The sequence below is a fragment of the Eriocheir sinensis genome, chromosome 32, assembly GCF_024679095.1.
Source record: "Eriocheir sinensis breed Jianghai 21 chromosome 32, ASM2467909v1, whole genome shotgun sequence".
Taxonomy (NCBI): Eukaryota; Metazoa; Arthropoda; class Malacostraca; order Decapoda; family Varunidae; genus Eriocheir; species Eriocheir sinensis.
Genome location: NC_066540.1, coordinates 11,281,695 through 11,299,299, shown reverse-complemented (window position 1 = coordinate 11,299,299; position 17,605 = coordinate 11,281,695). Strand labels below are relative to the sequence as shown.

General features: G+C 46.8%; 1 long non-coding RNA gene across 1 annotated transcript in view; it reads left to right on the top strand.

Moving 5' to 3' along the window:
* Positions 1–17,605, top strand: part of LOC127006138 (uncharacterized) — a 79,638-nt gene that overhangs the window by 19,448 nt on the left and 42,585 nt on the right. Inside the window, exon 2 of the long non-coding RNA XR_007759097.1 lies at positions 16,522–16,681. This is a non-coding gene — a long non-coding RNA (uncharacterized LOC127006138). The remainder of the gene's footprint in view (positions 1–16,521; positions 16,682–17,605) is intronic.

The following is a 17,605-nucleotide window of genomic DNA, read 5'->3' as shown; positions in this document are numbered from 1 at the left end:
GTGTGTGTGTGTGTGTGTGTGTGTGTGTGTGTGTGTGTGTGTGTGTGTGTGTGTGTGTGTGTGTGTGTGTGTGTGTGTGTGAGTATCTGTGATTTGTCTTCCAACAACGTCATCTGTTCTTCTTGGCTTCAGGAAGAGAAATTAAAGATGAAAAGAAGGGAGATAGGAAGGAAGAGAAAGAGAAGGAGGAAGAAATAAAAACAGGAAAAGTATAGAGAAATAAGAAAAGCAGGAGGAGGAGGAGGAGGTGGTAACGTAACTATTGAGTGAAGGAAAGCAGAAGAAAGAGAAGAAGAAGGAAGAGGTGAAAACGAAAAAAATACTGAGGAAACCAGAGAGATAAGGCAAAGGGAAGAAACACAACACATCTCCCTCCATCCTTTCCCCCCATCCTCCCCAACGAAAAGAGAAGTCGTCTGTAGCTTAATCAAAAGAAACCAAAACAAGAAGAAGACAAGGAAAAAAAAAGAAAGTCCAGGTGCGCCACGGTCATATTTCCAAACTGTAGTTCCAGCAGATTCATTTTTTCCCCTTTTTTCCCCTTTTTTCCCCCTTTGTTTTGGTCCGTCCTCTCGTCCTATTCCACACGCTCACTTTTCCCCTTTTCCCAGTCCACATTTTTACTCCTCCTCCTCCTCCTCCTCCTCCTCGTCCTGGTTGTCGCCCCCCTCCGGCCCAATTTCACGCTTCGCCTCCCCTCACTCCCTCACTCCTGCCCCCTCACTGCCCTTCCCTCACTCTCGTCGTACTTGGTGCCTTCGCCTCTGTCCTCCGCCTCGTCTATCATTCCTTTTTTATGTGCTGTGCTGTGCTGTGTTGCGCTGTTTCATTCCACTCCCCCTCTCTTACTTTTTTTTTTTTTTTTTTTGCTCTTTTCTTCTGGTTTGAGGGTGGCATGTGAAGGGGTGGTGGGGAGGGGGAGGATGGGGGAAGGGGGAGGAGGAGGGGGAGGGTAGTGCATGGTTTCTCTTCGTATTTCTTTGTTGTCTCCTCTCTTGTTTTGTGCCTGATCTGCTTTTTTTTCTTTTTTTCTCTCTCCATTTTTCTTGCTTTCGTCGTTGTCAGTTTCCATGGATTTGTGCGCTGGCTTCGTTCTTTCTTTTTTTTTTAGCTGTAGTTGTTGCTGTTGTTGTTATTTTGCTACTTTTTTATTCTTTCGTCGCAAATAGTGTCCATGGATTTCTAAGGGGTATTCATTTTCTGTATAAGTAGCTATTGTTGTTGTTGTTGTTGTTGCTGTTGTTGTTGGTGGTGTTGTTTCTGTTTTTGTTGTTGTTGTTGTTGTTGTTGTTGTTGTTGTTTTTGTGTTCAGGCGTGGGGTGGGTGACTTACTCCACTATTCTTGTTACCTTGTATTTCATTTATCGTTCATTCGTCTTCCTTTCCCTCTTTGTTGTCTTAAACCTCTTTGCTATAACTTCATTCAGGCGGATTGTGACTCTTATTTGTTTTGTTTTCTCCTACGCTTGGTGACCTCTGCTCCCGATGCCTTGCCTTTCACTGTACCTTCCTTCTCTTCTCTTTCTCCCTTCTTCTTTTACGATCTTAATCCTCATTAGAACTGCATTTAGATAGACCTTGACACATTTTTTTTCATCTCTGTGTATGTGAAAGTTATTGGTATATGTCGAATTTCAAGTACCTTTTTTTTCCATTATGTTTTATCTTACCATCTCAATCCTCTTCGTTCAAACTGCTTATCTTATCTTCCTTTTCTCCCTTCCTCTTTTACTATCTTAATCCTCTTCATTAGAACTGCATTTAGATAGACCTTGACACATTTTTTTTCATTCCTGTGTATGTGTAAGTTATTGGTATATATAAAATTTCAAGTACCTTTTCTTCTCCCATATGTTTTATCTTACCATCTCAATCCTCTTCGTTCAAACTGCTTATCTTATCTTCCTTTTCTCCCTTCCTCTTTTACTATCTTAATCCTCACATTTGAACTGCATTTAGATAGACCTTGACACATTTTTTTTCATCTCTGTGTATGTGAAAGTTACTGGTATATGTCGAATTTCAAGTACCTTTTTTTTTCCATTATTTTTTCTCTTACCATCTTAATCCTCTTCGTTCAAACTTCAGACGTATTATAATATTTTTTTTCCTTTGTTCCCATCGAATCCTTCCCTTTCCCCCATTCACGCGTCCCACACCCACTGGTCATGCCGCAGACCTCCACGCCAGACAAAGCGATTCGATTCTCCACGGAGGCTTCAGTAACGGAGGGAAAAAAGAGATAAATTATCGGATACATAGGAAAGAGGCGCGTCAAGGCCTATCTAAATTGAGCCTTTTTTTTCGGAAACACTGCGAGGCTTTTGTGGCGTCAGTGTTTCTCATTGACGCGGAGTGGAATGTGGATGCTAGAACTATCATCATCATCATCATCATCATCATCATTATTTCCATCATCATCATCATCACTACCATCAACATCATCATCATCATCATCATCATCCCTATTATCATCATTATCATCATCTTCATCACTATTATCATCATCATCATCATCCCCATTATTATCATTATCATTATCATCATCACTATTATCATTATCATCACCATCATCATCACCTTCAGCATGACAAAAATATAAGTGTGTAATGTTTTTTTTTATGCTTATTGTGGTGTAATAGCAGACACAACAGGAGAACCAGCCTTCGATACTCCAAATACACTACGTAAACAACAGTCTGTGGGGGATTTTGCAACACCACTATTAGAATGAGAACAAACCAGACCAAAGACAACCGCGTAATGTACTCTACTTATCCCACAATCGTAAAGGCAACACGAGAGGCACACAACATGGTATCCAGAAAGAAATATAAAGATCTCTCGGAAAACAACACAAAAAGAATCAGGAAACTAAGAAGAGTAGAGCTGATGAACTACTTGTGATACTCTAGTTAGCTATCGTACGTGTAATTGGGAAGGCAGGTAAGGTGAGGGCTGTGGTGTGAGAGGTAACAAGGCAAGATTATGGGAGTGGAGTAAGCTAACCTAACCATCGCTTCGTATGGCTCATCAAGCGGCGCAGTGTTAGTGAAGGCGTGTGTTAGGGAAGGTATATAGCAAAGAGATTCATGTAGGCAGGTGAGAGAACGTGTGTTGGTGCCATAGCTGTGCATGGTGTGAATGGGTGTGAATGTAAAGTAATATCTCTCATAATATAGCAAGGAAATATTGATATAAGCTGCATTTTTTTTTCTTTTACTACAAAGGAGACAGCTCAAGGGCACAAAAAGAGGAAACAATAATAAAAAAAAGCCCGCTACTCGCTGCTCCCAAAAAGAATCCAAAGAGATGCCCGAAAGAGAGGTCAATTTCGGGAGGAGAGGTGTCCATAGAAGTGTGCATAGATAACAAAGCAGAGTGAAGTGTTTAGGATGAGAAGTAAACGTACGTATGTGAAGGAAAGTATAATAAAGAGATGCATGGAGGGAGGTAAAGTGTGTGTGTGTGTGTGTGTGTGTGTGTGTGTGTGTGTGTGTGTGTGTGTGTGTGTGTGTGTGTGTGTGTGTGTGTGTGTGTGTGTGTGTGTGTGTGTGTGTGTGTGTGTTTATTTTCACGTTCGCTCAACCGTCACTGGCTCATCGGCAGGGGCAGGGTAACGGCAGAGTGTGTGTGCGTGTGTGTGTGTGTGTGTGTGTGTGTGTGTGTGTGTGTGTGTGTGTGTGTGTGTGAGACGAAAGCAAAGAGATATAACAGGAAGGTGAGGGAAGAGGTGTGATGGTTAACGCGGAAGAGCAAGGCCAGGGGTGTGTGTGAGTCTGTAGCCGGGAAGTGAGGGAAGGGGACTGATAGGTAACACAGGTAAACATAACAAGGGCTGGGTAGGAGTCTGTATATAGTAGGGAGTTGACGGAGGGTATGTGATGCGTAACGGAAGAGAGCAAGGTAAGGCTGGGTGTGAGTCTGTAGGTGCTTAACGCTTCGTCTAACTGCCCCTCGCTCATCGGCAGGGGCAGGAGTATCGGCAGGGCGTGTGAGAGAGGATAGCAGGGAAAGATGAGGTCAGGTAAGGGAACAAAGCAAGCAAAGGCAAAGTGGTGAGTGTGGTCTGTAGATAGCACTCATCGCTGACCTAAACTGCCCTCGCTCATAAAGATGAGGTCAGGTAAGGGGGTATGATGTGTAACGCAGGAAAGCAAGGCAAGGTGGGTGAGTGTGAGTCCGTAGGTAACACTCATCGCTGACCTAACTGCCCCTCGCTCATCGGCAGGGGCAGGAGTGGCGGCAGAGCGCGTGAAAGGGTAACACATGGGTAACACGGAGAGCAAAGCAAGGTGTGTGGGTGTGAGCCTGTAGGTAGCACTTATCGCTCGCCTAACTGCCCCTCGCTCATCGGCAGGGGCAGGGTAGTGGCGGCAGAGCGCACGTTTCCCACCCAGTTAGGGCCGCGAGTTGCCCAGATTAGCCAGAGCTCAATTTCATAGGAATGTTCATTAGAGCGTGAGTGGTGCCTGCTGATGGGAGCGGCGGCGGCAATAAACAGATTGACGGGTGACACGCCCAAATCGAATGTGGATTAACGTTTCGGTTTAGCTGTGCTGTAAATTATGTTTACACAGCAGTGCCGGCGTGCAGGGGGCGGGGGAGGGAGGGAGGGAGGGAGGAAGAGAGGGAGAGAGGGAAAGGGAGATGGAGGGGGATATAGTGTGTGTGTGTGTGTGTGTGTGTGTGTGTGTGTGTGTGTGTGTGTGTGTGTGTGTGTGTGTGTGTGTGAATGGGAATTTATTTGAAAGGGTTCAGGCAATTATGAATGCGCGCGTGAATTAATGTTTATATCTACATGGGTAAAATTACACACGAGTCTATAAAGCCCGGCGGTGCAAACTACTAATGATAATGTGTCGGGCGGCGTTAGTGTCACGGGCCGCGGCGTGATGGGCGCGCACGCTACTTTCACACTCGCTTTTCACTCTCGCACTCAACACGATGATGGCTGCAGCGGCCCCATAAACCTGATAACGCCCGTGCCTGCCTGCCTGCTGCCCCTGTTCCTCTGTGTCTGGGTGTATGTGTATGTGTCTGTGTGTCTGTGTGTCTCTGTATGTGTTCTTTATCTCTGCCTGTGTGTATGTGCCTGTGTGTTTCTTTTCTTCTTCTCCTGGGCCTGTTTCCATGTGTCTTTGCCTATATGTATCTGTCTGTGTGTTTCTGGCCCTGTGTCTGTGTATCTGTCTTCCTGTGTGTCTGTGTGTGTATGTGTCTGTGTTTCTGTCTCTATGTATGTTTCTGTGTGCATGTGTCTGTGTCTGTCTTTCTTTATGTGTGTGTGTGTTTGTCTGTGTGTGTGTGTGTGTGTGTGTGTGTGTGTGTGTGTGTGTGTGTGTGTGTGTGTGTGTGTGTGTGTGTGTGTTTTCCTGTGTGAGTTAGTTTGTCTGTTTTGAAGTCATCCTGGTTTTTTTTTCACTCATCTGCTTCTGATTTCGTTCTTTGTTTGTCTTTCTGTTCTCTGTCTTTGTTTGTTTTCATTCTCTCCTTCCCTTTCTCATTCACTCATTCACTCACTCACTCACTCATTCCCTCCATCCACCCACTCACCTCTCTATTCATTCATTTCACCCCATGCCTTCCTCCCTCCGCCTCCACCCCCAGCACTGCGTACCCCCTCACCCCGCACACCTCTCTCAGGAGTGATCACGCGTCGCTAATGCCCGGATCACACAGGATACGCACCTCGGGACTCGGCCAGATCTTTACAAATGTTCCGGCGCGCCAGTCAGTCTCCACTTGGCCCCCGCAGACAACTCACTCGCGCATCAGTAATAGTAATCCCCGCGGCTCAAGACCCGTCCATCAGTAGGTAATGTGTCACCTCGCCTAGGCATTCTCTCCGTCTCTCTACACCTGCGTCCCCGCCACCCGCTACCACCGCCGCCGCGTTCTCCGTTTCTCAACTTATATCTAACCATCCACATATTCTCCCGCCACCACCACCACCACCACCCCCGCCATAGCATAGGTCCAAAGCCTCAGAACCACGTATACAGGTGACTATAACCGATAATTTGCTGGGACATGTTAAATAGAATCCTCGAAAGGTGGTTTACAGATGCATTTAGGCCGACAAGAAGGAATGAGGCATGGAAGCATAGGTCTAGACACTAAAAAATGACTATAAGCTATATACGAAGGAGGTATATCAAATAGTATCTTGGAAATGAGGTTTGCAGATGCGTGTAGGCAGACAGTAAGGGATGAAGCAGAGGTGTGTGAGGAGAGACTCAGAGACGCCTACACAGCTAAATATGAAGGTTAGGTAGAGTTTGCCAAGGTACGTTAAGGAGAAAGCTGGAAAGGAGGTGTCAAGAGGTGTGTAGGCTGACAGGTGTGAGGCATAGTGTGGGTAATCTCAGAAAAGCGAGTAAATACATTAATAGGTAGATATGATAGTCAATTTGTTGGGGATTGTACACAGAAAACGGAGGAAAGTGCTATAAAGATGCGCATATATTGGTAGGTGAAAAGAGGAATTGTAAAGAGCAACGAATTGGTGTGTATCCTTTGGTAATAAAAATAAGCAATTTGTCCTTTGATTTACACCGTGTCTTGACTTTCTGTACTCATGTTCTTCCTTATTGTTGTTTTCTCTCCATAGGTCTTGAAAATAAGGCAAATATGAAAATGTATAAAAAAAAGTGATAAATGAAAACTATAAGAGAATAAGATTTTGAAGTGCATATAAATGATACAAAAAAAACATAAATAAATACACGTGGTCATCAGCAGTAGGGAAAAAAAAAACTATTGCGTTGAGAGGAAACTATAGTACTTTTTTATTCGTTGATTTTAGTCTATTACTACCATCGATACTTTTGTTCTAGGTGTTGTAAATGCTCTTGTTTAATCATCTACATACGCTCATCATTTTTTTTTTTTTTTTTTTACTGCCTCAGACTCACCTGGCGCCGCTCGTCCTAATCACCTTTAATCAATTCATCACTTTTACTCATCGTCCAGAAATTTATAGATGGTGGACAATTTCATCAATCCATCACGGGGGGGAGGGGAGAGAGAGAGAGAGACTCGCCTCCCTCACTTTGTCACTTGAGCCGTGAAATTGTGACATGTTCCGCCTTGTCGCCTTTTGCTTCCCTTTCTCTTCCTCGTCCTTCTTCTCCCTCCTTTTCTACTCCCTTTTCTCCTCTCATACGCCCTCTCTTCCTCGCTCCCTTCTCTCCTCTCTCCCGTCTCTTCCCTCCCTCTCTCCCTCCCTCCGATCCGTCTCTCTCTTTCTCTTCCTCGTTTTCTTCTCCCTCCTTTGCTATACTCCCTTTTCTCCTCTCATACGTCCTTCCTTCCTCTCTCCCTTTCTCTCCTTCCCTCCTTCTCTCCCTCACTCCGATCCGTCTCTCGTTTTTTCTTCTCCCTCCTTTTCTCTACTCCCTTTTCTCCTCTCCTACGCCCTTCCTTCCTCTCGCCTTTGTTACACGCTCCTCCTTTTCACTTTTTTTTCTCTTTTTTTCCCTCTCCTTTCTTTCTTTTACTCTTAATCTTCTTCCTCTTTCTCGTCGTTTTTCTTCCTCTTCTTCTTCTTATTTTTCTTCTTCTCTTTCTTATTCTTATTCTTATTGTTATTGTTCTTCTTCTTCTTCTTCTACTTATTATTATTATTATTATTATTATTATTATTATTATTATTATTATTATTATTATTATTATTATTATTATTGTTCTTTTTCTCCTCTTATTCCTCCTTCTCCTCCTCTTTCTACTCCTTCTCTTTCTTTTCCTCTCCCTCCTCTTCCTCCTAATCCTCCTCCTCTCCCTCTTCCTCCACATCCTCAATCTCCTCCGGGAGTGAGTGTGCGTGCATATGTGTGTGTGTGTGTGTGTGTGTGTGTGTGTGTCCCAACCCCCTCAAAGTTACCATCCCCTTTCTCCACTAAACTCCTTGCAGCGTGTTTCCGTAATTTTACAATTCAAAGGTTATCTTTGAAATACACATCTTCACTTCGAAATGGAACTCTACATCGCAGTGAAGGCCATCAAACAGGTCACCCTGAGAGCCACTCTCAAGGGCGCCTGGCTGGGCCTTATTGCCCTGCTCGGCTGCGCGGCGTGGAAGGCCGCAACCACCGCCTCGCGGGTGTGCGAGGTGGTGCAGGCGTGGGAGGACAAGGGCCTCCACGCCACCAACGTGTGGCGGGCGCGGGAGCTGCTGGCCCGCCAAAGGTGGCTTGGCCCCCTGCGCCCCAGTCCCCCTCTGGATCCCCTGAAGGCCTGCGGGCTGTTGCCGGGGGAGGCGTCGGCCTGCTGGTGGCGGCTGCTACTGCAGCCCCGCCAGGCAGAACGGCTCATTGGCTGCCTGGAGGAGCTGGTGTTCGAGGCCGAGAACGACCACAAGGCTTTCGGGGCCCGCCTGTGCTGGGGCGTCATCCTGGCGCTGGTGGTGCCTCTGGGCCTAGTGGCCGCGCGTCGCCTTGTCCGTCGCTGGGTGAAGAAAGTTAGTGGGCAACAGGAAAGCCCAAGCGACGACTGTTTTGTGGATGCCCCTGAAGCCGATGCCTGCGAGGCACTGGTAGATGATTGGGCAACCCCGGCAGCCGATGTGGATGAAACGGAAGAAACATGGACAACAGCGACAGAAGTTGTAGAAGAGTTGATGGTGAAGGAGGAAAGCAGGACCACGCCAGCAGACGATGAGTCTGTGACCGTAGAGTCAACTACACCTACAGTCTTATCATCCGCTGTAGAGGACTGTGTGGGATCTGAGGTGGTGAAAGATACTGAGGAAATGAATGTGTTGACCACTGAAGAGAATGTGGAGTGTGAGGAAGTAAAGGAAGAAGGCGGTGGCAAAGTGTACACAGAGGTGGAAAAAAAAGATGATAATGCAGATAACAAGGCCGCCGATGAAGCAGAGGAAGCGGCTGAAGTGTCGCCAGCTCCAGACGACTGTGTGCAGGACAAAGGGGTGAGCGTGGACCCCGAGAGTCTCGCGGGCCAAGAGCCGCAGAGCAGCACGCTGGCGGGTGAGGCGGCGCCCTCCAAGGGGAAGGCAGCCAGGAAAAAGAAAACGAAAAGGAAGCGCAAGAACCTTGGCCCCGCCGATGAGCTGAAGGCATCTGGTGACACACATGTCAAAGAGGAACACAAGACGGATGCCAAGACTGAGGTCAAGAAGAAGGAGGCGCCAAAGGATGAAGCCAAGGGAAAGGCGGTGCCAAAGGATGAGGTCATGGAAAAGGCCAACTCTGTGGTGAATAATATTACGATGAAAGTCACCAGGAGGAAAAAGAAGCCTGCCCCGGCCCAGCCCAAGGCAGCCCCTCCCAGCCCGCCCCTCCACAGCGTGCGGCAGTCCTGGCAAGAGGACGTGGTGACAGTGCGGCTGCCGGTGCCACCTGCCAGACGCAGGCACGTTATCGGCCCACGCGGGGACACAGTCCGGCAGCTGCGGCGGGACTACCCCGGCGTACACGTGGCGGTGCCGCTGCCAAAGGACGCCGACGCCCACGTAACATTCAGGGGCCCCAAGAGCCAGGCGGCCGCCGCGTCGCGAGAAGTCGCCGCGCGCCTCCAGGTCATCGAGGCTCAGATTCGCGAGGCTGCACGGCTCCGCCAGCAGACCGTGGCCACGGCGGTGCTGGACGTGGCGCCCAACAGGCGGCGCCTCGTGGTGGGCCCCGGGGGCGAGGAGCTCCAGAAGCTGAAACAGCAGCACCCCGGCGTGAAGGTCTCCGTGCCGCCCGCCATCGACACTGAATCCTGCAGCGTGACCATCACGGGGCCGCCCGCCGAGGTGCGCGCCGTCCAGGCCAAGATGAAGAACCGCCTGGCAGCGCTCGAGCAGCAGCGGCAGCTCCTGAGGGCCCGCAGGCGGCGGCGACCCCGTGGAGCGGCTTCGGCGGCAGGGGCTTCCCCGGCCAAGGGTTGCTAATGTGTTAACGCCAGTGTCGCGTGTAGCAGCTGCGACAAGCTAGGAGTGTTTCAGGGTTTTCGCGGAGATTACATACTTACCTGTGTTTCTTACTTAATATCGGATCATTCAGTAAAGTCTTAATCTTATTGGTATTCTCATTATATTTTTACTTTTAATAACGACACTAAAATCTGCTTAACAACTCTCTCCTCGTGGATCTGAACTATTCCTCTTACACTGCAATACACTAAACTGTACTAGCATCAGAAGTCTCGGAAATTAGGTGGATTCACTGAGGAGAAAAGCAATACTAGCCAATACTATGCTCGGGTTCATGGCGAGGAACTTCGAATACAAGACGCCAGGGGTTGTGTTAACCTTGTACAAATCTCTGGTAAGGCCCCACCTGGATTATGCCGTGCAGTTCTGGTCTCCTAACTACAAGAAAGACATTAAATTACTCGAGAGAGTACAGCGACGCGCTACGAAAATAATACCATCATTGAGAACACAACCTAACGAAGAACAACTCAAGCGACTCAACCTTTTCACGTTGGAAAAGAGACGACTGCGGGGAGACATGATATAAGTCTTCAAGTACCTGAACAAGTTCAGCAATGTTGATCACTCCAAACTCTTCACGCTACAATCTAACCCGCGAACAAGAAACAACGGTAAAACAATTCAAGCCAAGCGATGCTTTACGGATATCGGCAGGAGTTATTTTTCGAACAGAGTCGTTCGCCACTGGAATAGCCTTCCTGCAGGAGTGGTTAGTGCGGAAACAATCAACTCCTTTAATAATATCATTGACCGTCACTTTTCTGCATCGGGAGTGAACTAAACGTATCCATAAGTACGTGCAGTAGTGCTTTAATCCTTCCCGCAAGCCACTCCTGTGGCTGACGGATTGATTAAATCTCTCAAAGCAGGCAGCCTCGCAATGAGCCAATAGGCTTTCTGCTGACTGCTCGTCCATGTTTCCATGTTTCCATGTTTCCTTCCTTCCCTCTCTCCGATCCGTCTTCCTTTCTCTTCCTCGCCCTTCTTCTCCCTCATTTCCTATACTCCCTTTTCTCCTCTCCTACGCCCTCCTTCCTTCTCTCCCTTCTCTTCCCACCTTCTCTCCTTTACTCCGATCAATCTCTCCCTTTCTCCTACTCGTAATTCTTCTCTCTCCTTTCCTTCTCCATTTTCTCCTATCCATTCTCTACCTTCCTTCCTTCTCCCCTTCCTTTGTCTCTCCCTTTCCCCAATCCCTCCCTCGCTTGCTTTCTCTTCCTGTTCTTCTTTCCCCTTCTCTCTTTTCATACTCCCTCCCTCTCCTCCCTTCCTTCCTCTTCTCCCTATTCCTTATCCCCCTCCCTCATTCCCTCCCTTTCTACTTTCTTTCCATTCTTTCTTTTCCGCTTTTTTCTCCATCTCGCCTTTTCTATCTCTCTCTTCCTCCCTCTCTCCCTCCCTCTTTTCTTCGCTCGTTCCTCTCCAACTTCCTTCAGTTCCCCTTCCTTCAATTCTATTCTATTATATTCTATCTATTCCTTCTATTCTATTCTTTATCCTATTGTCCTTTCATCCATTCTTCCCTTTTCCTTCCACTCCTCTCATCTTATTACCTTTTCTTAGTCTTCTTTTTCTCCCTTCTGTCAATCCTTCTCTCTCATTCTTCTTTATTCCCTTCTTTCCCTTTTGTTTCCTTCATACCCTCTTTTTTTTCCCTTCCCTACTCCCCTTCCTTCCATTCACTGTCCATTCCTCTCCCCTTCCTTCTCTCTCTCTCCCCCTTCCGCAGCTGTTCTCTTTCTTCTTTCCCTTTTCTCTTTTCACTCCCTTCCTCTTTTCTCTCTCCTTCACCCTTCCCTCCCCTTTCCTTCCTTTCCCATCCCTACCCTTCCTTCCCTTCCTTCCCTTCCCTTCCCCACCATTACCCCACCCTTCTCTTCCCCACCCTCTCCTCCCCTCCCTATCCCACCCTTCCCTACCCTTTCCTTCCCTCTCCCCCCTCACTTTAACACACTACAAGTTTACTACAACATTTGGGTAGCTCCCTGTTAAGTTGCCAAGTCGCCCCACCTGTCCGAACTTCCCACCAGGTAATACTTTTTTTCTCTCTCTTACCTTTCCCTCATTAATCAACTCGGGACTTTATGGCCAGGTGTGTTCTTTTTATTTATTTTTACCCCTCTTGTTTTTTTTTATTATTTCGTTGCCGGGGCGAGAGAAGAACGAAGGGATAACGCAAGCATTTATTACAGGTGATTAGGTAGGTGAAAAAAATAAAAAGTATGTTATGCGGACGTGTAATTAATGAATGAAATGGATTTGACTTGACTTACCAACACCACCACCACCACCACCACCACCACCGCCATCGCCGCCAATATATATACTTCATTTAGCTGCTACTATATTTTCTTTCTTTTATTTTCTAGTTGTTCTTTTTTTGTCTTTCTTTCATTTTCTTGTTTTTATGATCTTGCCGATTCGGTGGAAATTGTAACCTGAATAATGTTTTTTTTTTTTTTTTGGGGGGGAGGAGGGTTGTTTTGATGTGTTTGTGTGTGTGTGTGTGTGTGTGTGTGTGTGTGTGTGTGTTATTTTATTTTATCTTATCGTCTCTCTCTCTCTCTCTCTCTCTCTCTCTCTCTCTCTCTCTCTCTCTCTCTCTCTCTCTCTCTCTCTCTCCTCCCTACGAGTGAGGAAGTGGACCCACACCTTGGATCAATATAGCTGTAATTAGCCGGAGAGAGAGAGCGAGAGAGAGAGAGAGAGAGAGAGAGAGAGAGAGAGTTTTATTTGAATCAGGGAGTGGCGAGGATTTGTACCGAGTTCGCCGAGAATTGACTTGATTTTCACCGAAGATTTATTGAGAGTTCGCGGGAGGGGGAGCCAGAGGAGGAGGAGGGCGAGGGCAAGGAAGGGGGGGGGGCGAGGACGAGAACGAGGGTGTGAGAAGAAGAGGAGGAGGAGGAGGAGGAGGAATAGCATGGTCGCGTGGAGTACAATGGCGATGTGACGGAGCTCCATTTTTTTTTTTTTTTTTATGAATGGTTTTATAAAGTTACGTTAGAGGAGTAAATGATTTTAAAGACTTGTATATTTAGAGTCTTTGTAACTATTAAACGGCCTGCAAGTATCTATTTTAACGGCTTGGAAGTATCTATCTTACCTATTTCTCTCTCTCTCTCTCTCTCTCTCTCTCAATCACAGCCACTTAAACCCTTTCTTTCCTCAAGCAGCACAGAATTATTGTTAACACTCATACACCAACACCATTTCGACAGTCGCTCTTTGATAGTCCATTCCTGTATTTATCTTTAACCTCCTTCTATAGCCTTTACTTTATCTTGCTCGGGGCTACTAAGGACTGTAAGTGATTGGGTTCCTTTTGTCCAACGCGCTTTGCTCTCAGGGGGTGACATTTTGCACTTTACATGGCTTTGAAATCCTCTATATTTTTCTCTCCTTCACGATTGTTCTGCAAATGGAAATCACTCTTTCTCTCTCAAGGGCGTGGTGGTCTAGTGGCTTAGAGCGTCAACAAAGGAAGAAGTGGTCAAGGGGAGGTGGTTCGAACCCCAGTCCCACCTCGAGACGTTGGGAAGGGCATTCGATCTCACGCACCAAGTTCTAATTCCATAGTAGCAACCTTATAAATATGAACAAAAGTAAAAGCAGTCATGACAAATACCTCTCTCTCTCTCTCTCTCTCTCTCTCTCTCTCTCTCTCTCTCTCTCTCTCAGCGCCATGATTTCGCCTAATTTTTCTTGCTTTCTTCTCCTAACGGGGCCGCGTCTTAAGTCGTCGCCCCAAGAAAGAATCGCGGGTGAATGGAATCGCTTGGCCGGGAAGGTGAGCGGGGAGCGGTATGGTGATTAAGACGTGACTTATGACTCTACTTAAGAACTCTGCTGACGTGTGACTCTTAGAGAAAGGAAGGAGAGAAGGAGGAAAGGAGGGAGGGAGGAGAGGCGGGGTTGGGAATGTAGCGGTAGAGAGGGGCGAAGGTATAGATAGATGGTGGTTGTGGTGGTGATGGTTTTGTAAGATGTAGTGGTGATGATGGTAGAGATGGTAAGTAGTGGTAGTAGAGGGTATGCTTGTGATATAATTGTAGTGACTGTAGTGTAGTAGTGGTGATGGGGTGGTAGTGGTGTCTGGTGTTAGTTATTTTATGGTACTGGTGGTGAGAAGATAATGGGTGTGGAGTGTTAGGGGTGATGGTGGTAATGATGGTGGTGGTGGTGGTGGTGCTGGTGGTCCTGGTGGTGCTGGTGGTCCTGGTGGTGGTGGTGGTGCTGGTGGTCGTTGTAAATAGATTTTGTTCAAGTTAATCAAAACGCAGCAGATGTATGTGAAAAGCATGTCTTCAATAGAGGTATTATATTCGTTAGGGGAGCAGGTGTTATAGAGACAGGTGTGAGGTTATTGCCAGCACATATACGCACTCTATTGTCTGTCGTAACTCTCTCTCTCTCTCTCTCTCATACACACCCAAACTTATTCCCATAACTCGTCTGCACCTCTAGTCATGTTTCCACCAGTTCCCTTCCCTTTCCTCCCTCTCTCCCACCCTCCCCTGCCCTCCCCGCCTCTCCCCACCCATCACACACACGCCCCTGCTACTTGTAATCCTCTCTTAACGCTGAATGGCCTGTAAGTTGTCGTAGGGCGGCAGGCGGGGGAAGAGCCGTCCTTCTACCCAGACTTGTCCAAACAAACACGGTAACCTGACCCAACCCATCCCAGCCAGCCAGTCAGCCAGTCTCCCTTCCCTCTCCCTCTCCTCACCTCACCTTCCCCCTTTATCCTCCTCCTCCTCCTCCCCCTCCTGGCTCTCCTCATCTCCGACTCTCTTCTCTTCCTCTTCCCCTCCTCCTCCCTCCTTTTCTTACTTTAGTAGGGCCAAATAGGTAGAGATTTAAAGGAGGGAGGCAGTGGTAAGGAAGTGATATGCAATGAAAGTAATCTGTCAGAGAGAGAGAGAGAGAGAGAGAGAGAGAGAGAGAGAGAGAGAGAGAGAGAGAGAGAGAGAGAGAGAGAGAGAGAGAGATGATGTGATGGAGGGCGGGAGAAAGGGGAAAAAACATAGGGAGGAAGGAAGAGGGAGGAAAAAAAGGAGTGAGAGGGTGGGAGGAAAAGAGGAAACAAAGAAAGGACGCAGCAAACACATTAATAGATACAAATAACACGCACACACACACACACACACACACACACACACACACACACACACACACACACACACACACTCAAACAGAGAGAGAGAGAGAGAGAGAGAGAGAGAGAGAGAGAGAGACCCACCCAGGCAGTCTATGAAGCAGTAAGGAGTGGATCATTATTGAGAAACAAAGAGAGGAGGAGCCGTTAGGGAAAGGGAGAGAGAGGAACAAAGCGAAGAGGCAATAAGAGGAGTGAGGATATTGGCTCCGATTAGGGAAGGCGCGAGGGAAGGAGCAAGTACCTCGTCAGTCGGGAACCAATGGAAGGGGAGAGAGAGGAAGAGGGAAGGAGCGAGCGAGAGGGAGGGCGAAAGAGAGCGAAGATTAGGGATAAAGCGTAACAGGGAGAATAAATTTTGCAGCGGAGATGAAAGGAGTGGGAGAGTGTGACGCTAATGTGTGTACAGTGAGAACTGGAGATAAAGAGAAAGGGAGAGGGAGCGCGAGACAGAGAGGTACAGATAAGAGGGAGAACAAGGAAAATGAGTGAGCGGGCGAGCGGGCGGGCGCGACTTCCAAAAACCAAGTGCAGTTTAAACCAATAAAGATAAAGGGAGACGGAAAAAAAGAGGGAAGCAGAGCGAATCAAAAGAAGGATAAAAAGGAGACGATAAAATGGCACTAGAGGACGGTAATGATGCAAGAGCACGAGGTAGAAGGAGAAAAAATACAGAAACAAGAAAAACTGAAATAAAAAGATAGGAAGGACTTAAGTAAATTAGGGTACGGAGTAATTTTGTAATAATGATGATAATAATAACAATGATGGTAGTAGTAGTAGTAGTAGTAGTAGTAGTGGTAGTAGCAAGGGAGTCAGTCAGGCAGTCAGTCAGTCAGCACATTGGCTAAAGAACATTGACTGAACGCGCTGACGGAGCAGAAGAGAACGGGAGGAAGGTCTTGTGTGTGTGTGTGTGTGTGTGTGTGTGTGTGTGTGTGTGTGTGTGTGTGTGTAAGGCTTTGGGCGTCTGTGCCTCTCATCGATCCAGCCGCCGCGTCGCGATGGTGCTCTCTCTCTCTCTCTCTCTCTCTCTCTCTCTCTCTCTCTCTCTCTCTCTCTCTCTCTCTCTCTCTCTCTCTCTCACCTCGGCATTCTCTAACTTCCCGTCCTTTCCTTCATCAAGAGACGCACTCCAAAGTTTGCTAAGTGACTCCTTCCAAAGTCCCGCTGAAGAAAACGATTTGCGCTTCCGTTTTCTGTTTGCTTTTCCGTCGTTCTTTCCTTCCTTCCCTCCTTCCTTCCTTCCGTTTACCTCTACTCTCCTTTCTCTTATATGTAAACCTTAGTAACTTAGGCGTCTGTTTACATTGATGCCCTTAAGTCGAGGTTATGTTGATGTAAGTTATTTTGATTTTTCTGCCTTTCTATTTTGTTCCTTCTGTTCTTTATTGTCACGATTCTCATTTTACTACTGCAGGTCTGTCATGGCTTGGAAGACCCCGCCAACTGTACCTCTCTCTCTCTGTCTCTCCTCACGACGGTTTATATGTGTGGAAAGGACAGAACACAAACTAACGAGGAAATGAAGATTGTTAAAGCGCAGAAAGAGAAAGGAAGAGGAGGATATTGAAGTAGAGGTAAGTTAGAATAAAAAAAGACAAATATAAATGTTGAAAGTAGAAGGAAATTCGTAAATGTGCGGCGAAGACAGGGAAAGAGGCAACGAGAGGAGAAGAGAAGAGGGGAGAGGACGTGAATAGAGAGGAAACACAAGTAGATAGAAGGAAAACGATGGTAGCACTGAAAAGGGGAGAGGAAGGAAGAACAAGGAGGAAGGGAGAGCAAACAGGAACAGAGGTTAAGTAGAGGGGAAGGCTACTCAGGAAGAGGGAGATAGTACATAGAGAGGAAGGAAGAGCGGATAAAACTGAAGCAAGAAAGAGATAATGGTCTTGAGGAAGGGAAGAAGAGGAGGAGGTACACGCGTAGAAAGGAATAATAGTCGATGGAAACTCAGGTGAACAGGAGGATAAGGTTATTGGTACTGAGAAAAGGGAAGAGGAGCGGCTTGGTTAAGGAAAGGAGTTTTAAGTATATAGAGGAATAAGACACAGAAGAGAGATAAAAACAGAAGTAGAGATAAAAACGAGCTGAAAATGAAAGAATAACTGTCATCAAGAAAAGAATTGAAAGGAACTATAGAGATCATTGGATGGAAGTAAGGGAAAAGAAATAATCATAGAGAAAGAAGAGAACTGAATAGGAGTAGACAATGGAGACAAACAGAAAACAGAAGAATAAGGAAAAAATGTAGTAAATTAAAATAAGGAGAAAAAAGAAACTGGACAAAAGGAATAGATAATTGAGACAAACAAAAAAATAACAGAGAAGGAAAACAAGAAGAAAAGATGTAATTCGGTACGGAAGCAAAGGATAACAAAACAGAAGAGAAGAGAAGGAGGAATTTGGCGTATATGAAATGAAGACAGAGGAAGAAGAGCGGGGGGGGGGGGGGGTATAGGAGGAGAAGGGTGCCGAAGGAGGAGGAGGACGGCAACGCT